This window comes from Microchirus variegatus (genome assembly GCF_963457635.1).
Source record: "Microchirus variegatus genome assembly, chromosome: 19".
Lineage (NCBI taxonomy): Eukaryota > Metazoa > Chordata > Actinopteri > Pleuronectiformes > Soleidae > Microchirus > Microchirus variegatus.
This window is the reverse complement of record NC_139820.1, coordinates 13,396,333-13,419,187: the sequence shown is the minus strand read 5'-3', so window position 1 is coordinate 13,419,187 and position 22,855 is coordinate 13,396,333.

Here is a 22,855-nt window from a genome sequence, read left to right as displayed (position 1 = left end):
ACATAACATCTTTACAATGTTACTTCTGGACACTCAGTGTAAAATTGTGCAGTTATTTCATTGTTTGGACTTGTTTTCTGTTTTTCTATCTTAATGTGCGCATTGCAGTGAGTTAAGCTCATTTGGAGATTTTCCATTTTTTTCTCCTGCCAAATGATATAAACCTTAAAAATGAACATAATATCTATTTAAACTTACTTCTGGCCACTCAGTGTAAAATTTTGCAATTATTTCATTGTTTGAACTTGTTTTCTGTTTTTCTATCTTAATGTGCGCATTGCAGTGAGTTAAGCTCATTTGGAGATTTTCCATTTTTTTCTCCTGCCAAATGATATAAACCTTAAAAATGAACATAATATCTATTTAAACTTACTTCTGGCCACTCAGTGTAAAATTTTGCAATTATTTCATTGTTTGAACTTGTTTTCTGTTTTTCTATCTTAATGTGCGCATTGCAGTGAGTTAAGCTCATTTGGAGATTTTCCATTTTTTTCTCCTGCCAAATGATATAAACCTTAAAAAGTGAACATAACATCTTTACAATGTTACATCTGGCCACTCAGTGTAAAATCGTGCAGTTATTTCATTGTTTGGACTTGTTTTCTGTTTTTCTATCTTAATGTGCGCATTGGAGTGAGTTAAGCTCATTTGGAGATTTTCCATTTTTTTCTCCTGCCACATGATATAAACCTTAAAAAGTGAACATAACATCTTTACAATGTTACTTCTGGCCACTCAGTGAAAAATTGTGCAGTTATTTCATTGTTTGGACTTGTTTTCTGTTTTTCTATCTTAATGTGCGCATTGGAGTGAGTTAAGCTCATTTGGAGATTTTCCATTTTTTTCTCCTGCCACATGATATAAACCTTAAAAAGTGAACATAACATCTTTACAATGTTACTTCTGGACACTCAGTGTAAAATTGTGCAGTTATTTCATTGTTTGGACTTGTTTTCTGTTTTTCTATCTTAATGTGCGCATTGGAGTGAGTTAAGCTCATTTGGAGATTTTCCATTTTTTTCTCCTGCCACATGATATAAACCTTAAAAAGTGAACATTACATCTTTACAATGTTACTTCTGGCCACTCAGTGAAAAATTGTGCAATTATTTCATTGTTTGGACTTGTTTTCTGTTTTTCTATCTTAATGTTTGCATTGGAGTGAGTTAAGCTCATTTGGAGATTTTCAATTTTTTTCTCCTGCCACATGATATAAACCTTAAAAAGTGAACATAACATCTTTACAATGTTACTTCTGGACACTCAGTGTAAAATTGTGCAGTTATTTCATTGTTTGGACTTGTTTTCTGTTTTTCTATCTTAATGTGCGCATTGCAGTGAGTTAAGCTCATTTGGAGATTTTCCATTTTTTTCTCCTGCCAAATGATATAAACCTTAAAAATGAACATAATATCTATTTAAACTTACTTCTGGCCACTCAGTGTAAAATTTTGCAATTATTTCATTGTTTGAACTTGTTTTCTGTTTTTCTATCTTAATGTGCGCATTGCAGTGAGTTAAGCTCATTTGGAGATTTTCCATTTTTTTCTCCTGCCAAATGATATAAACCTTAAAAATGAACATAATATCTATTTAAACTTACTTCTGGCCACTCAGTGTAAAATTTTGCAATTATTTCATTGTTTGAACTTGTTTTCTGTTTTTCTATCTTAATGTGCGCATTGCAGTGAGTTAAGCTCATTTGGAGATTTTCCATTTTTTTCTCCTGCCAAATGATATAAACCTTAAAAAGTGAACATAACATCTTTACAATGTTACATCTGGCCACTCAGTGTAAAATCGTGCAGTTATTTCATTGTTTGGACTTGTTTTCTGTTTTTCTATCTTAATGTGCGCATTGGAGTGAGTTAAGCTCATTTGGAGATTTTCCATTTTTTTCTCCTGCCACATGATATAAACCTTAAAAAGTGAACATAACATCTTTACAATGTTACTTCTGGCCACTCAGTGAAAAATTGTGCAGTTATTTCATTGTTTGGACTTGTTTTCTGTTTTTCTATCTTAATGTTTGCATTGGAGTGAGTTAAGCTCATTTGGAGATTTTCAATTTTTTTCTCCTGCCACATGATATAAACCTTAAAAAGTGAACATAACATCTTTACAATGTTACTTCTGGACACTCAGTGTAAAATTGTGCAGTTATTTCATTGTTTGAACTTGTTTTCTGTTTTTCTATCTTAATGTGCGCATTGCAGTGAGTTAAGCTCATTTGGAGATTTTCCATTTTTTTCTCCTGCCAAATGATATAAACCTTAAAAATGAACATAATATCTATTTAAACTTACTTCTGGCCACTCAGTGTAAAATTTTGCAATTATTTCATTGTTTGAACTTGTTTTCTGTTTTTCTATCTTAATGTGCGCATTGCAGTGAGTTAAGCTCATTTGGAGATTTTCCATTTTTTTCTCCTGCCAAATGATATAAACCTTAAAAAGTGAACATAACATCTTTATAATGTTACATCTGGCCACTCAGTGTAAAATTGTGCAGTTATTTCATTGTTTGAACTTGTTTTCTGTTTTTCTATCTTAATGTGCGCATTGGAGTGAGTTAAGCTCATTTGGAGATTTTCCATTTTTTTCTCCTGCCACATGATATAAACCTTAAAAAGTGAACATAACATCTTTACAATGTTACTTCTGGACACTCAGTGTAAAATTGTGCAGTTATTTCATTGTTTGGACTTGTTTTCTGTTTTTCTATCTTAATGTGCGCATTGCAGTGAGTTAAGCTCAATTGGAGATTTTCCATTTTTTTCTCCTGCCAAATGATATAAACCTTAAAAATTAACATAATATCTATTTAAACTTACTTCTGGCCACTCAGTGTAAAATTTTGCAATTATTTCATTGTTTGAACTTGTTTTCTGTTTTTCTATCTTAATGTGCGCATTGCAGTGAGTTAAGCTCATTTGGAGATTTTCCATTTTTTTCTCCTGCCAAATGATATAAACCTTAAAAAGTGAACATAACATCTTTACAATGTTACTTCTGGCCACTCAGTGTAAAATTGTGCAGTTATTTCATTGTTTGGACTTGTTTTCTGTTTTTCTATCTTAATGTGCGCATTGGAGTGAGTTAAGCTCATTTGGAGATTTTCCATTTTTTTCTCCTGCCACATGATATAAACCTTAAAAAGTGAACATAACATCTTTACAATGTTACTTCTGGACACTCAGTGTAAAATTGTGCAGTTATTTCATTGTTTGGACTTGTTTTCTGTTTTTCTATCTTAATGTGCGCATTGCAGTGAGTTAAGCTCATTTGGAGATTTTCCATTTTTTTCTCCTGCCAAATGATATAAACCTTAAAAATGAACATAATATCTATTTAAACTTACTTCTGGCCACTCAGTGTAAAATTTTGCAATTATTTCATTGTTTGAACTTGTTTTCTGTTTTTCTATCTTAATGTGCGCATTGCAGTGAGTTAAGCTCATTTGGAGATTTTCCATTTTTTTCTCCTGCCAAATGATATAAACCTTAAAAATGAACATAATATCTATTTAAACTTACTTCTGGCCACTCAGTGTAAAATTTTGCAATTATTTCATTGTTTGAACTTGTTTTCTGTATTTCTATCTTAATGTGCGCATTGCAGTGAGTTAAGCTCATTTGGAGATTTTCCATTTTTTTCTCCTGCCAAATGATATAAACCTTAAAAATGAACATAATATCTATTTAAACTTACTTCTGGACACTCAGTGTAAAATTTTGCAATTATTTCATTGTTTGAACTTGTTTTCTGTTTTTCTATCTTAATGTGCGCATTGGAGTGAGTTAAGCTCATTTGGAGATTTTCCATTTTTTTCTCCTGCCACATGATATAAACCTTAAAAAGTGAACATAACATCTTTACAATGTTACTTCTGGCCACTCAGTGAAAAATTGTGCAGTTATTTCATTGTTTGGACTTGTTTTCTGTTTTTCTATCTTAATGTGCGCATTGCAGTGAGTTAAGCTCATTTGGAGATTTTCCATTTTTTTCTCCTGCCAAATGATATAAACCTTAAAAATGAACATAATATCTATTTAAACTTACTTCTGGCCACTCAGTGTAAAATTTTGCAATTATTTCATTGTTTGAACTTGTTTTCTGTTTTTCTATCTTAATGTGCGCATTGCAGTGAGTTAAGCTCATTTGGAGATTTTCCATTTTTTTCTCCTGCCACATGATATAAACCTTAAAAATGAACATAATATCTATTTAAACTTACTTCTGGCCACTCAGTGTATAATTTTGCAATTATTTCATTGTTTGAACTTGTTTTCTGTTTTTCTATGTCAACGTGCACATTGGAGTGAGTTAAGCTCATTTGGAGATTTTCCATTTTTTTCTCCTGCCACATGATATAAACCTTAAAAAGTGAACATAACATCTTTACAATGTTACTTCTGGCCACTCAGTGTAAAATTTTGCAATTATTTCATTGTTTGGACTTGTTTTCTGTTTTTCTATGTTTATGTGTACATTAGAGTGAGTTAAGCTCATTTGGAGATTTTCCGTTTTTTTCTCCTGCCACATGATATAAACCTTAAAAAGTGAACATAACATCTTTACAATGTTACTTCTGGACACTCAGTGTAAAATTGTGCAGTTATTTCATTGTTTGGACTTGTTTTCTGTTTTTCTATCTTAATGTGCGCATTGCAGTGAGTTAAGCTCATTTGGAGATTTTCCATTTTTTTCTCCTGCCAAATGATATAAACCTTAAAAATGAACATAATATCTATTTAAACTTACTTCTGGCCACTCAGTGTAAAATTTTGCAATTATTTCATTGTTTGAACTTGTTTTCTGTTTTTCTATCTTAATGTGCGCATTGCAGTGAGTTAAGCTCATTTGGAGATTTTCCATTTTTTTCTCCTGCCAAATGATATAAACCTTAAAAATGAACATAATATCTATTTAAACTTACTTCTGGCCACTCAGTGTAAAATTTTGCAATTATTTCATTGTTTGAACTTGTTTTCTGTTTTTCTATCTTAATGTGCGCATTGCAGTGAGTTAAGCTCATTTGGAGATTTTCCATTTTTTTCTCCTGCCAAATGATATAAACCTTAAAAAGTGAACATAACATCTTTACAATGTTACATCTGGCCACTCAGTGTAAAATCGTGCAGTTATTTCATTGTTTGGACTTGTTTTCTGTTTTTCTATCTTAATGTGCGCATTGGAGTGAGTTAAGCTCATTTGGAGATTTTCCATTTTTTTCTCCTGCCACATGATATAAACCTTAAAAAGTGAACATAACATCTTTACAATGTTACTTCTGGCCACTCAGTGAAAAATTGTGCAGTTATTTCATTGTTTGGACTTGTTTTCTGTTTTTCTATCTTAATGTTTGCATTGGAGTGAGTTAAGCTCATTTGGAGATTTTCAATTTTTTTCTCCTGCCACATGATATAAACCTTAAAAAGTGAACATAACATCTTTACAATGTAACTTCTGGACACTCAGTGTAAAATTGTGCAGTTATTTCATTGTTTGAACTTGTTTTCTGTTTTTCTATCTTAATGTGCGCATTGCAGTGAGTTAAGCTCATTTGGAGATTTTCCATTTTTTTCTCCTGCCAAATGATATAAACCTTAAAAATGAACATAATATCTATTTAAACTTACTTCTGGCCACTCAGTGTAAAATTTTGCAATTATTTCATTGTTTGAACTTGTTTTCTGTTTTTCTATCTTAATGTGCGCATTGCAGTGAGTTAAGCTCATTTGGAGATTTTCCATTTTTTTCTCCTGCCAAATGATATAAACCTTAAAAAGTGAACATAACATCTTTATAATGTTACATCTGGCCACTCAGTGTAAAATTGTGCAGTTATTTCATTGTTTGAACTTGTTTTCTGTTTTTCTATCTTAATGTGCGCATTGGAGTGAGTTAAGCTCATTTGGAGATTTTCCATTTTTTTCTCCTGCCACATGATATAAACCTTAAAAAGTGAACATAACATCTTTACAATGTTACTTCTGGACACTCAGTGTAAAATTGTGCAGTTATTTCATTGTTTGGACTTGTTTTCTGTTTTTCTATCTTAATGTGCGCATTGCAGTGAGTTAAGCTCAATTGGAGATTTTCCATTTTTTTCTCCTGCCAAATGATATAAACCTTAAAAATTAACATAATATCTATTTAAACTTACTTCTGGCCACTCAGTGTAAAATTTTGCAATTATTTCATTGTTTGAACTTGTTTTCTGTTTTTCTATCTTAATGTGCGCATTGCAGTGAGTTAAGCTCATTTGGAGATTTTCCATTTTTTTCTCCTGCCAAATGATATAAACCTTAAAAAGTGAACATAACATCTTTACAATGTTACTTCTGGCCACTCAGTGTAAAATTGTGCAGTTATTTCATTGTTTGGACTTGTTTTCTGTTTTTCTATCTTAATGTGCGCATTGGAGTGAGTTAAGCTCATTTGGAGATTTTCCATTTTTTTCTCCTGCCACATGATATAAACCTTAAAAAGTGAACATAACATCTTTACAATGTTACTTCTGGACACTCAGTGTAAAATTGTGCAGTTATTTCATTGTTTGGACTTGTTTTCTGTTTTTCTATCTTAATGTGCGCATTGCAGTGAGTTAAGCTCATTTGGAGATTTTCCATTTTTTTCTCCTGCCAAATGATATAAACCTTAAAAATGAACATAATATCTATTTAAACTTACTTCTGGCCACTCAGTGTAAAATTTTGCAATTATTTCATTGTTTGAACTTGTTTTCTGTTTTTCTATCTTAATGTGCGCATTGCAGTGAGTTAAGCTCATTTGGAGATTTTCCATTTTTTTCTCCTGCCAAATGATATAAACCTTAAAAATGAACATAATATCTATTTAAACTTACTTCTGGCCACTCAGTGTAAAATTTTGCAATTATTTCATTGTTTGAACTTGTTTTCTGTATTTCTATCTTAATGTGCGCATTGCAGTGAGTTAAGCTCATTTGGAGATTTTCCATTTTTTTCTCCTGCCAAAATGATATAAACCTTAAAAAGTGAACATAACATCTTTACAATGTTACATCTGGCCACTCAGTGTAAAATTGTGCAGTTATTTCATTGTTTGGACTTGTTTTCTGTTTTTCTATCTTAATGTGCGCATTGGAGTGAGTTAAGCTCATTTGGAGATTTTCCATTTTTTTCTCCTGCCACATGATATAAACCTTAAAAAGTGAACATAACATCTTTACAATGTTACTTCTGGACACTCAGTGTAAAATTGTGCAGTTATTTCATTGTTTGGACTTGTTTTCTGTTTTTCTATCTTAATGTGCGCATTGCAGTGAGTTAAGCTCATTTGGAGATTTTCCATTTTTTTCTCCTGCCACATGATATAAACCTTAAAAAGTGAACATAACATCTTTACAATTTTACATCTGGCCACTCAGTGTAAAATTGTGCAGTTATTTCATTGTTTGGACTTGTTTTCTGTTTTTCTATGTCAACGTGCACATTGGAGTGAGTTAAGCTCATTTGGAGATTTTCCATTTTTTTCTCCTGCCACATGATATAAACCTTAAAAAGTGAACATAACATCTTTACAATGTTACTTCTGACACTCAGTGAAAAATTGTGCAGTTATTTCATTGTTTGGACTTGTTTTCTGTTTTTCTATCTTAATGTGCGCATTGGAGTGAGTTAAGCTCATTTGGAGATTTTCCATTTTTTTCTCCTGCCAAATGATATAAACCTTAAAAATGAACATAATATCTATTTAAACTTACTTCTGGCCACTCAGTGAAAAATTGTGCAGTTATTTCATTGTTTGGACTTGTTTTCTGTTTTCCTATCTTAATGTTTGCATTGGAGTGAGTTAAGCTCATTTGGAGATTTTCCATTTTTTTCTCCTGCCACATGATATAAACCTTAAAAAGTGAACATAACATCTTTACAATGTTACTTCTGGACACTCAGTGTAAAATTGTGCAGTTATTTCATTGTTTGGACTTGTTTTCTGTTTTTCTATCTTAATGTGCGCATTGCAGTGAGTTAAGCTCATTTGGAGATTTTCCATTTTTTTCTCCTGCCAAATGATATAAACCTTAAAAATGAACATAATATCTATTTAAACTTACTTCTGGCCACTCAGTGTAAAATTTTGCAATTATTTCATTGTTTGAACTTGTTTTCTGTTTTTCTATGTCAACGTGCACATTGGAGTGAGTTAAGCTCATTTGGAGATTTTCCATTTTTTTCTCCTGCCACATGATATAAACCTTAAAAAGTGAACATAACATCTTTACAATGTTACTTCTGGCCACTCAGTGAAGAAATTGTGCAGTTATTTCATTGTTTTGACTTGTTTTCTGTTTTTCTATCTTAATGTGCGCATTGGAGTGAGTTAAGCTCATTTGGAGATTTTCCATTTTTTTCTCCTGCCACATGATATAAACCTTAAAAAGTGAACATAACATCTTTACAATGTTACTTCTGGACACTCAGTGAAAAATTGTGCAGTTATTTCATTGTTTGGACTTGTTTTCTGTTTTTCTATCTTAATGTGCGCATTGGAGTGAGTTAAGCTCATTTGGAGATTTTCCATTTTTTTCTCCTGCCACATGATATAAACCTTAAAAAGTGAACATAACATCTTTACAATGTTACTTCTGGACACTCAGTGTAAAATTGTGCAGTTATTTCATTGTTTGGACTTGTTTTCTGTTTTTCTATCTTAATGTGCGCATTGCAGTGAGTTAAGCTCATTTGGAGATTTTCCATTTTTTTCTCCTGCCAAATGATATAAACCTTAAAAATGAACATAATATCTATTTAAACTTACTTCTGGCCACTCAGTGTAAAATTTTGCAATTATTTCATTGTTTGAACTTGTTTTCTGTTTTTCTATGTCAACGTGCACATTGGAGTGAGTTAAGCTCATTTGGAGATTTTCCATTTTTTTCTCCTGCCACATGATATAAACCTTAAAAAGTGAACATAACATCATTACAATGTTACTTCTGGCCACTCAGTGAAAAATTGTGCAGTTATTTCATTGTTTTGACTTGTTTTCTGTTTTTCTATCTTAATGTGCGCATTGCAGTGAGTTAAGCTCATTTGGAGATTTTCCATTTTTTTCTCCTGCCACATGATATAAACCTTAAAAAGTGAACATAACATCTTTACAATGTTACTTCTGGACACTCAGTGTAAAATTGTGCAGTTATTTCATTGTTTGGACTTGTTTTCTGTTTTTCTATCTTAATGTGCGCATTGCAGTGAGTTAAGCTCATTTGGAGATTTTCCATTTTTTTCTCCTGCCAAATGATATAAACCTTAAAAATGAACATAATATCTATTTAAACTTACTTCTGGCCACTCAGTGTAAAATGTTTTCATTGTTTGGACTTGTTTTCTGTTTTTCTATGTTTATGTGTACATTAGAGTGAGTTAAGCTCATTTGGAGATTTTCCGTTTTTTTCTCCTGCCACATGATATAAACCTTAAAAATGAACATAATATCTATTTAAACTTACTTCTGGACACTCAGTGTAAAATTTTGCAGTTATTTCATTGTTTGGACTTGTTTTCTGTTTTTCTATCTTAATGTGCGCATTGGAGTGAGTTAAGCTCATTTGGAGATTTTCCATTTTTTTCTCCTGCCACATGATATAAACCTTAAAAAGTGAACATAACATCTTTACAATGTTACTTCTGGACACTCAGTGAAAAATTGTGCAGTTATTTCATTGTTTGGACTTGTTTTCTGTTTTTCTATCTTAATGTGCGCATTGGAGTGAGTTAAGCTCATTTGGAGATTTTCCATTTTTTTCTCCTGCCACATGATATAAACCTTAAAAAGTGAACATAACATCTTTACAATGTTACTTCTGGACACTCAGTGTAAAATTGTGCAGTTATTTCATTGTTTGGACTTGTTTTCTGTTTTTCTATCTTAATGTGCGCATTGCAGTGAGTTAAGCTCATTTGGAGATTTTCCATTTTTTTCTCCTGCCAAATGATATAAACCTTAAAAATGAACATAATATCTATTTAAACTTACTTCTGGCCACTCAGTGTAAAATTTTGCAATTATTTCATTGTTTGAACTTGTTTTCTGTTTTTCTATGTCAACGTGCACATTGGAGTGAGTTAAGCTCATTTGGAGATTTTCCATTTTTTTCTCCTGCCACATGATATAAACCTTAAAAAGTGAACATAACATCTTTACAATGTTACTTCTGGCCACTCAGTGAAGAAATTGTGCAGTTATTTCATTGTTTTGACTTGTTTTCTGTTTTTCTATCTTAATGTGCGCATTGCAGTGAGTTAAGCTCATTTGGAGATTTTCCATTTTTTTCTCCTGCCAAATGATATAAACCTTAAAAATGAACATAATATCTATTTAAACTTACTTCTGGCCACTCATTGTAAAATGTTTTCATTGTTTGGACTTGTTTTCTGTTTTTCTATGTTTATGTGTACATTAGAGTGAGTTAAGCTCATTTGGAGATTTTCCGTTTTTTTCTCCTGCCACATGATATAAACCTTAAAAATGAACATAATATCTATTTAAACTTACTTCTGGCCACTCAGTGTAAAATTGTGCAGTTATTTCATTGTTTGGACTTGTTTTCTGTTTTTCTATCTTAATGTGCGCATTGCAGTGAGTTAAGCTCATTTGGAGATTTTCCATTTTTTTCTCCTGCCACATGATATAAACCTTAAAAAGTGAACATAACATCTTTACAATGTGACTTCTGGACACTCAGTGTAAAATTGTGCAGTTATTTCATTGTTTGGACTTGTTTTCTGTTTTTCTATCTTAATGTGCGCATTGCAGTGAGTTAAGCTCATTTGGAGATTTTCCATTTTTTTCTCCTGCCAAATGATATAAACCTTAAAAATGAACATAATATCTATTTAAACTTACTTCTGGCCACTCAGTGTAAAATTTTGCAATTATTTCATTGTTTGAACTTGTTTTCTGTTTTTCTATGTCAACGTGCACATTGGAGTGAGTTAAGCTCATTTGGAGATTTTCCATTTTTTTCTCCTGCCACATGATATAAACCTTAAAAAGTGAACATAACATCATTACAATGTTACTTCTGGCCACTCAGTGAAAAATTGTGCAGTTATTTCATTGTTTTGACTTGTTTTCTGTTTTTCTATCTTAATGTGCGCATTGCAGTGAGTTAAGCTCATTTGGAGATTTTCCATTTTTTTCTCCTGCCACATGATATAAACCTTAAAAAGTGAACATAACATCTTTACAATGTTACTTCTGGACACTCAGTGTAAAATTGTGCAGTTATTTCATTGTTTGGACTTGTTTTCTGTTTTTCTGTCTTAATGTGCGCATTGCAGTGAGTTAAGCTCATTTGGAGATTTTCCATTTTTTTCTCCTGCCAAATGATATAAACCTTAAAAATGAACATAATATCTATTTAAACTTACTTCTGGCCACTCAGTGTAAAATGTTTTCATTGTTTGGACTTGTTTTCTGTTTTTCTATGTTTATGTGTACATTAGAGTGAGTTAAGCTCATTTGGAGATTTTCCGTTTTTTTCTCCTGCCACATGATATAAACCTTAAAAATGAACATAATATCTATTTAAACTTACTTCTGGACACTCAGTGTAAAATTTTGCAGTTATTTCATTGTTTGGACTTGTTTTCTGTTTTTCTATCTTAATGTGCGCATTGCAGTGAGTTAAGCTCATTTGGAGATTTTCCATTTTTTTCTCCTGCCAAATGATATAAACCTTAAAAATGAACATAATATCTATTTAAACTTACTTCTGGCCACTCAGTGTAAAATTTTTTCATTGTTTGGACTTGTTTTCTGTTTTTATAAGTTTATGTGTACCTTAGAGTGAGTTAAGCTCATTTGGAGATTTTCCGTTTTTTTCTCCTGCCACATGATATAAACCTTAAAAATGAACATAATATCTATTTAAACTTACTTCTGGACACTCAGTGTAAAATTTTGCAGTTATTTCATTGTTTGGACTTGTTTTCTGTTTTTCTATCTTAATGTGCGCATTGCAGTGAGTTAAGCTCATTTGGAGATTTTCCATTTTTTTCTCCTGCCAAATGATATAAACCTTAAAAATGAACATAATATCTATTTATACTTACTTCTGGCCACTCAGTGTAAAATGTTTTCATTGTTTGGACTTGTTTTCTGTTTTTCTATGTTTATGTGTACCTTAGAGTGAGTTAAGCTCATTTGGAGATTTTCCGTTTTTTTCTCCTGCCACATGATATAAACCTTAAAAATGAACATAATATCTATTTAAACTTACTTCTGGACACTCAGTGTAAAATGTTGCAGTTATTTCATTGTTTGGACTTGTTTTCTGTTTTTCTATCTTAATGTGCGCATTGCAGTGAGTTAAGCTCATTTGGAGATTTTCCATTTTTTTCTCCTGCCAAATGATATAAACCTTAAAAATGAACATAATATCTATTTAAACTTACTTCTGGCCACTCAGTGTAAAATTTTGTAATTATTTAATTGTTTGGACTTGTTTTCTGTTTTTCTATGTCAACGTGCACATTGGAGTGAGGTAAGCTCATTTGGAGATTTTCCATTTTTTTCTCCTGCCACATGATATAAACCTTAAAAAGTGAACATAACATCTTTACAATGTTACTTCTGGACACTCAGTGTAAAATGTTGCAATTATTTCATTGTTTGGACTTGTTTTCTGTTTTTCTATGTTTATGTGTACATTAGAGTGAGTTAAGCTCATTTGGAGATTTTCCGTTTTTTTCTCCTGCCACATGATATAAACCTTAAAAATGAACATGATATCTATTTAAACTTACTTCTGGCCACTCAGTGTAAAATTTTGCAATTATTTCATTGTTTGGACTTGTTTTCTGTTTTTCTATCTTAATGTGCGCATTGCAGTGAGTTAAGCTCATTTGGAGATTTTGCATTTTTTTCTCCTGCCACATGATATAAACCTTAAAAAGTGAACATAACATCTTTACAATGTTAATTCTGGCCACTCAGTGTAAAATTGTGCAGTTATTTCATTGTTTGGACTTGTTTTCTGTTTTTCTATGTCAACGTCAAAGCCATGTTTTATCACAGAGGATGACTATAGAAACATCTCTCCCACGGAACTTAATGGAATAGTGGATAACACAAATTTAACCTTGCAAACAGTTCTAAACACTGTTGCTCCTCTTAAGAGAAAGGTTATCACCCGGGACAAGTCTGCCCCGTGGTACACAGCCCAAACTCGAGCGTTAAAGCTCAGTACACGGAAGTTAGAAAGAACGTGGCGTTCCACACATAATGACAGTCACTATGTCTTGTGGAAGAACAGTTTTGATATATATAAAAAAGCTCTTAGACATGCAAGAACTTCTTATTACTCAGAGTTAATAGAGAAAAATAAGAGCAACCCCAGGTTCCTTTTCAGCACTGTAGCCAGGCTGACAGAGAGCCATGATACAACGAATCCATCGATCCCTCGATCGCTGAGTAGTAATGACTTTATAACATTTTTTAACGATAAGATAGAAACGATCAGAGATAGAATTACCAACCAGTTTAGTACAGCGAGCCTAGACTTAACTGCGGCTCCAGCTTTACATGTATTGAATCATTTTATTCCTATAAGCCTCCGGGAGCTGACCTCACTGGTCTCCTCCTCTAAACTAACTACATGTCAGTTGGACCCTATACCAGCTAGACTCCTTAGAGAGGCTCTACCACAAGTTGGAAATATTTTACTAGATCAAATAAATATGTCTTTACTGAGCGGCTGTGTCCCAAAGGCCTTTAAGATGGCAGTAATTAAGCCATTACTTAAAAAGCCTTCTCTCGACAGTAGCATTCTGAGTAACTATAGACCGATCTCAAACCTTCCTTTTATTTCAAAGATTTTAGAAAAAGCTGCAGCCACACAGTTGTGTAATCACCTGTGTAGCAATAATGTTTTTGAAAAGTTCCAGTCTGGGTTTAGAACCCACCACAGTACAGAGACTGCACTACTTAGAGTAAAAGATGATATTCTTATGGCCTCTGAAAAAGGACTGGCTTCTATACTGGTTCTGTTGGATCTCAGTGCAGCATTTGATACTATAGATCATGAGATCCTGTTACATAGACTAGAACAAGACGTTGGGATTAGAGGATCGGCACTTGTCTGGTTCAAGTCCTATTTATCGGACAGATTTCAGTTTGTTAGTGTAAACGAGGAATCCTCCATACTCACTAAGGTTAACTACGGAGTTCCTCAGGGTTCTGTGCTTGGACCTATTCTTTTTACCCTGTACATGCTGCCATTAGGCAACATTATCAGGAAACACAACATAGATTTTCATTGTTATGCAGATGACACTCAGCTATATGTATCTGCACGACCGGACGACCCAAACCCATCTATTAAACTCCAGGATTGTCTCATAGACATACAGACGTGGATGACTCGTAATTTTCTGATGCTTAACACAGAAAAAACTGAGGTCATGGTCCTTGGGCCAAAAGATATAAGAGCAGCACTTGGAGCTCTAAACCTAGGCAGTAACACTCCAGTCCCTTGCACTACAGTAAGGAACCTAGGAGTCCTGTTTGACCAGGATTTATCGCTGGATGAACATATTAAGCATATATGTAGAACAGCCTTCTTCCACCTTCGCAACATCAAGACAATTAGAAATATTATATCAAGACAAGACTCTGAGAAACTTATCCACGCCTTTATAACCTCTAGGCTGGATTACTGTAACTCCTTACTGTCTGGATGTCCTAGTAAGTCCCTGAGAAGCCTTCAACTGGTCCAGAACGCAGCAGCACGGATACTGACTCGAACCAGACGACGTGACCATATAACTCCTGTCCTGGCTTCTCTTCACTGGCTCCCAGTGAAAAGTAGAATCGATTTTAAAATACTTTTACTTACATACAAGGCCCTGAACAATCAGGCACCTTCTTACATTTGTGACTTAATCACTTTATATCAGCCGAATAGACCGCTGCGCTCCTTGAACTCAGGTCTACTGGTTATTCCTAAAATAACTAGAAGTAGAATCGGTGGTAGAACATTTAGCTACCAGGCTCCTCTCCTGTGGAACCAACTTCCGCTTTCAGTCAGACAGTCTGACTCGGTCTCTGCCTTTAAGGTGAGACTGAAAACCTACCTTTTTAACATAGCCTATAGTCGAAGCTAGATCAGGTAGTCCTGATTAGAATAGTCTATCTTATGCTGCCATAGGCTTAGACTGCTGGGGGAATTTCCCATCATGCACTTAGAATGAGCACACAGACTTTGCACGAGCCGCACTTTCTCTACCCCGTCCTTGATTTTTCATCCCTCACCACTTACCTGATGTACCCCCATGAGATGTAGCACATAAATCTACATATAGCACATCTCTAACTGATTTTAATCTCTTACAGTTCTGCTGACACCAGTGAACGACATGAGGTCAGGACAGGAAAGAAGACTCCGTCATCCTCAAGTCTCTGACCACAACAGTCTTCACTACAGGCTGTGATAAACCCAGTGATCCAGATGATCCTGGCATTTAAAGACTTTTTTCATTTTTTTTTTTTTTTTTTTTTTTTTTTTTTTTTTTTTTTTTTTTTTTTTTTTTTTTTTTTTTTTTTTTTTTTTTTTTTTTTTTCACTTTTTATTCTTGTCATTGTGTATTGTATGTTTTGGGTAACATCTACTGCACGTCTGTCCGTCCAGGGAGTGGATCCCTCACCTGTGGTTCTCCCTAAGGTTTCTACCCTTTTTCCCTTTTACAAGGGTTTTTTTTTTCCCTGGTAGTTTTTCCTTACCCTGGTCGAAGGTCTAAGGACAGAGGATGTTACCAACCCTGTGAAGTCCCGTGAGACAAACTATGTTTTGTAAACTGTGGGCTATATAAATAAAGATTGATTGATTGATTGAACGTGCACATTGGAGTGAGTAAAGCGCATTTGGAGATTTTCCATTTTTTTCTCCTGCCACATGATATAAACCTTAAAAAGTGAACATAAGATCTTTACAATGTTACTTCTGGACACTCAGTGAAAAATTTTGCAGTTATTTCATTGTTTGGACTTGTTTTCTGTTTTTCTATCTTAATGTGCGCATTGGAGTGAGTTAAGCTCATTTGGAGATTTTCCATTTTTTTCTCCTGCCACATGATATAAACCTTAAAAAGTGAACATAACATCTTTACAATGTTACTTCTGGACACTCAGTGTAAAATTGTGCAGTTATTTCATTGTTTGGACTTGTTTTCTGTTTTTCTATCTTAATGTGCGCATTGCAGTGAGTTAAGCTCATTTGGAGATTTTCCATTTTTTTCTCCTGCCAAATGATATAAACCTTAAAAATGAACATAATATCTATTTAAACTTACTTCTGGCCACTCAGTGTAAAATTTTGCAATTATTTCATTGTTTGAACTTGTTTTCTGTTTTTCTATGTCAACGTGCACATTGGAGTGAGTTAAGCTCATTTGGAGATTTTCCATTTTTTTCTCCTGCCACATGATATAAACCTTAAAAAGTGAACATAACATCTTTACAATGTTACTTCTGGCCACTCAGTGTAAAATTTTACAATTATTTCATTGTTTGGACTTGTTTTCTGTTTTTCTATCTTAATGTGCGCATTGCAGTGAGTAAAGCTCATTTGGAGATTTTCCATTTTTTTCTCCTGCCAAATGATATAAACCTTAAAAATGAACATAATATCTATTTAAACTTACTTCTGGCCACTCAGTGTAAAAATTTTTCATTGTTTGGACTTGTTTTCTGTTTTTCTATGTTTATGTTTACATTAGAGTGAGTTAAGCTCATTTGGAGATTTTCCGTTTTTTTCTCCTGCCACATGATATAAACCTTAAAAATGAACATAATATCTATTTAAACTTACTTCTGGACACTCAGTGTAAAATTTTGCAGTTATTTCATTGTTTGGACTTGTTTTCTGTTTTTCTATCTTAATGTGCGCATTGCAGTGAGTTAAGCTCATTTGGAGATTTTCCATTTTTTTCTCCTGCCAAATGATATAAACCTTAAAAAGTGAACATAACATCTTTACAATGTTACTTCTGGCCACTCAGTGTAAAATTGTGCAGTTATTTCATTGTTTGGACTTGTTTTCTGTTTTTCTATCTTAATGTGCGCATTGGAGTGAGTGAAGCTCATTTGGAGATTTTCCATTTTTTTCTCCTGCCACATGATATAAACCTTAAAAAGTGAACATAACATCTTTACAATGTTACTTCTGGCCACTCAGTGAAAAATTGTGCAGTTATTTCATTGTTTGGACTTGTTTTCTGTTTTTCTATCTTAATGTGCGCATTGGAGTGAGTTAAGCTCATTTGGAGATTTTCCATTTTTTTCTCCTGCCACATGATATAAACCTTAAAAAGTGAACATAACATCTTTACAATGGTACTTCTGGACACTCAGTGTAAAATTGTGCAGTTATTTCATTGTTTGGACTTGTTTTCTGTTTTTCTATCTTAATGTGCGCATTGCAGTGAGTTAAGCTCATTTGGAGATTTTCCATTTTTTTCTCCTGCCACATGATATAAACCTTAAAAAGTGAACATAACATCTTTACAATGTTACTTCTGGACACTCAGTGTAAAATGTTGCAATTATTTCATTGTTTGGACTTGTTTTCTGTTTTTCTATGTTTATGTGTACATTAGAGTGAGTTAAGCTCATTTGGAGATTTTCCGTTTTTTTCTCCTGCCACATGATATAAACCTTAAAAATGAACATAATATCTATTTAAACTTACTTCTGGCCACTCAGTGTAACATTTTGCAATTATTTCATTGTTTGGACTTGTTTTCTGTTTTTCTATCTTAATGTGCGCATTGCAGTGAGTTAAGCTCATTTGGAGATTTTCCATTTTTTTCTCCTGCCACATGATATAAACCTTAAAAAGTGAACATAACATCTTTACAATGTTAATTCTGGCCACTCAGTGTAAAATTGTGCAGTTATTTCATTGTTTGGACTTGTTTTCTGTTTTTCTATGTCAACGTGCACATTGGAGTGAGTTAAGCTCATTTGGAGATTTTCCATTTTTTTCTCCTGCCACATGATATAAACCTTAAAAAGTGAACATAACATCTTTACAATGTTACTTCTGGACACTCAGTGTAAAATTGTGCAGTTATTTCATTGTTTGGACTTGTTTTCTGTTTTTCTATCTTAATGTGCGCATTGCAGTGAGTTAAGCTCATTTGGAGATTTTCCATTTTTTTCTCCTGCCAAATGATATAAACCTTAAAAATGAACATAATATCTATTTAAACTTACTTCTGGTCACTCAGTGTAAAATGTTTTCATTGTTTGGACTTGTTTTCTGTTTTTCTATGTTTATGTGTACATTAGAGTGAGTTAAGCTCATTTGGAGATTTTCCGTTTTTTTCTCCTGCCACATGATATAAACCTTAAAAATGAACATAATATCTATTTAAACTTACTTCTGGACACTCAGTGTAAAATTTTGCAGTTATTTCATTGTTTGGACTTGTTTTCTGTTTTTCTATCTTAATGTGCGCATTGCAGTGAGTTAAGCTCATTTGGAGATTTTCCATTTTTTTCTCCTGCCAAATGATATAAACCTTAAAAATGAACATAATATCTATTTAAACTTACTTCTGGCCACTCAGTGTAAAATGTTTTCATTGTTTGGACTTGTTTTCTGTTTTTATAAGTTTATGTGTACCTTAGAGTGAGTTAAGCTCATTTGGAGATTTTCCGTTTTTTTCTCCTGCCACATGATATAAACCTTAAAAATGAACATAATATCTATTTAAACTTACTTCTGGACACTCAGTGTAAAATTTTGCAGTTATTTCATTGTTTGGACTTGTTTTCTGTTTTTCTATCTTAATGTGCGCATTGCAGTGAGTTAAGCTCATTTGGAGATTTTCCATTTTTTTCTCCTGCCAAATGATATAAACCTTAAAAATGAACATAATATCTATTTAAACTTACTTCTGGCCACTCAGTGTAAAATTTTGTAATTATTTCATTGTTTGGACTTGTTTTCTGTTTTTCTATGTCAACGTGCACATTGGAGTGAGGTAAGCTCATTTGGAGATTTTCCATTTTTTTCTCCTGCCACATGATATAAACCTTAAAAAGTGAACATAACATCTTTACAATGTTACTTCTGGACACTCAGTGTAAAATGTTGCAATTATTTCATTGTTTGGACTTGTTTTCTGTTTTTCTATGTTTATGTGTACATTAGAGTGAGTTAAGCTCATTTGGAGATTTTCCGTTTTTTTCTCCTGCCACATGATATAAACCTTAAAAATGAACATGATATCTATTTAAACTTACTTCTGGCCACTCAGTGTAAAATTTTGCAATTATTTCATTGTTTGGACTTGTTTTCTGTTTTTCTATCTTAATGTGCGCATTGCAGTGAGTTAAGCTCATTTGGAGATTTTGCATTTTTTTCTCCTGCCACATGATATAAACCTTACAAAGTGAACATAACATCTTTACAATGTTAATTCTGGCCACTCAGTGTAAAATTGTGCAGTTATTTCATTGTTTGGACTTGTTTTCTGTTTTTCTATGTCAACGTGCACATTGGAGTGAGTAAAGCGCATTTGGAGATTTTCCATATTTTTCTCCTGCCACATGATATAAACCTTAAAAAGTGAACATAAGATCTTTACAATGTTACTTCTGGACACTCAGTGAAAAATGTTGCAGTTATTTCATTGTTTGGACTTGTTTTCTGTTTTTCTATCTTAATGTGCGCATTGCAGTGAGTTAAGCTCATTTGGAGATTTTCCATTTTTTTCTCCTGCCAAATGATATAAACCTTAAAAATGAACATAATATCTATTTAAACTTACTTCTGGCCACTCAGTGTAAAATTTTGCAATTATTTCATTGTTTGAACTTGTTTTCTGTTTTTCTATGTCAACGTGCACATTGGAGTGAGTTAAGCTCATTTGGAGATTTTCCATTTTTTCCTCCTGCCACATGATATAAACCTTAAAAAGTGAACATAACATCTTTACAATGTTACTTCTGGCCACTCAGTGTAAAATTTTACAATTATTTCATTGTTTGGACTTGTTTTCTGTTTTTCTATCTTAATGTGCGCATTGCAGTGAGTAAAGCTCATTTGGAGATTTTCCATTTTTTTCTCCTGCCAAATGATATAAACCTTAAAAATGAACATAATATCTATTTAAACTTACTTCTGGCCACTCAGTGTAAAATTTTTTCATTGTTTGGACTTGTTTTCTGTTTTTCTATGTTTATGTTTACATTAGAGTGAGTTAAGCTCATTTGGAGATTTTCCGTTTTTTTCTCCTGCCACATGATATAAACCTTAAAAATGAACATAATATCTATTTAAACTTACTTCTGGACACTCAGTGTAAAATTTTGCAGTTATTTCATTGTTTGGACTTGTTTTCTGTTTTTCTATCTTAATGTGCGCATTGCAGTGAGTTAAGCTCATTTGGAGATTTTCCATTTTTTTCTCCTGCCAAATGATATAAACCTTAAAAAGTGAACATAACATCTTTACAATGTTACTTCTGGCCACTCAGTGTAAAATTGTGCAGTTATTTCATTGTTTGGACTTGTTTTCTGTTTTTCTATCTTAATGTGCGCATTGGAGTGAGTGAAGCTCATTTGGAGATTTTCCATTTTTTTCTCCTGCCACATGATATAAACCTTAAAAAGTGAACATAACATCTTTACAATGTTACTTCTGGCCACTCAGTGAAAAATTGTGCAGTTATTTCATTGTTTGGACTTGTTTTCTGTTTTTCTATCTTAATGTGCGCATTGGAGTGAGTTAAGCTCATTTGGAGATTTTCCATTTTTTTCTCCTGCCACATGATATAAACCTTAAAAAGTGAACATAACATCTTTACAATGTTACTTCTGGACACTCAGTGTAAAATTGTGCAGTTATTTCATTGTTTGGACTTGTTTTCTGTTTTTCTATCTTAATGTGCGCATTGGAGTGAGTTAAGCTCATTTGGAGATTTTCCATTTTTTTCTCCTGCCACATGATATAAACCTTAAAAAGTGAACATAACATCTTTACAATGTTACTTCTGGACACTCAGTGTAAAATTGTGCAGTTATTTCATTGTTTGGACTTGTTTTCTGTTTTTCTATCTTAATGTGCGCATTGCAGTGAGTTAAGCTCATTTGGAGATTTTCCATTTTTTTCTCCTGCCACATGATATAAACCTTAAAAAGTGAACATAACATCTTTACAATGTGACTTCTGGACACTCAGTGTAAAATTGTGCAGTTATTTCATTGTTTGGACTTGTTTTCTGTTTTTCTATCTTAATGTGCGCATTGCAGTGAGTTAAGCTCATTTGGAGATTTTCCATTTTTTTCTCCTGCCACATGATATAAACCTTAAAAATGAACATAATATCTATTTAAACTTACTTCTGGCCACTCAGTGTAACATTTTGCAATTATTTCATTGTTTGGACTTGTTTTCTGTTTTTCTATCTTAATGTGCGCATTGCAGTGAGTTAAGCTCATTTGGAGATTTTCCATTTTTTTCTCCTGCCAAATGATATAAACCTTAAAAATGAACATAATATCTATTTAAACTTACTTCTGGCCACTCAGTGTAAATTTTTTTCATTGTTTGGACTTGTTTTCTGTTTTTCTATGTTTATGTGTACATTAGAGTGAGTTAAGCTCATTTGGAGATTTTCCATTTTTTTCTCCTGCCACATGATATAAACCTTAAAAAGTGAACATAACATCTTTACAATGTTACTTCTGGACACTCAGTGAAAAATTGTGCAGTTATTTCATTGTTTGGACTTGTTTTCTGTTTTTCTATCTTAATGTGCGCATTGGAGTGAGTTAAGCTCATTTGGAGATTTTCCATTTTTTTCTCCTGCCAAATGATATAAACCTTAAAAATGAACATAATATCTATTTAAACTTACTTCTGGCCACTCAGTGTAAAATTTTGCAATTATTTCATTGTTTGAACTTGTTTTCTGTTTTTCTATGTCAACGTGCACATTGGAGTGAGTTAAGCTCATTTGGAGATTTTCCATTTTTTTCTCCTGCTCCATGATATAAACCTTAAAAAGTGAACATAACATCTTTACAATGTTACTTCTGGCCACTCAGTGAAGAAATTGTGCAGTTATTTCATTGTTTTGACTTGTTTTCTGTTTTTCTATCTTAATGTGCGCATTGCAGTGAGTTAAGCTCATTTGGAGATTTTCCATTTTTTTCTCCTGCCAAATGATATAAACCTTAAAAATGAACATAATATCTATTTAAACTTACTTCTGGCCACTCAGTGTAAAATTGTGCAGTTATTTCATTGTTTGGACTTGTTTTCTGTTTTTCTATCTTAATGTGCGCATTGCAGTGAGTTAAGCTCATTTGGAGATTTTCCATTTTTTTCTCCTGCCACATGATATAAACCTTAAAAAGTGAACATAACATCTTTACAATGTGACTTCTGGACACTCAGTGTAAAATTGTGCAGTTATTTCATTGTTTGGACTTGTTTTCTGTTTTTCTATCTTAATGTGCGCATTGCAGTGAGTTAAGCTCATTTGGAGATTTTCCATTTTTTTCTCCTGCCAAATGATATAAACCTTAAAAATGAACATAATATCTATTTAAACTTACTTCTGGCCACTCAGTGTAAAATTTTGCAATTATTTCATTGTTTGAACTTGTTTTCTGTTTTTCTATGTCAACGTGCATATTGGAGTGAGTTAAGCTCATTTGGAGATTTTCCATTTTTTTCTCCTGCCACATGATATAAACCTTAAAAAGTGAACATAACATCATTACAATGTTACTTCTGGCCACTCAGTGAAAAATTGTGCAGTTATTTCATTGTTTTGACTTGTTTTCTG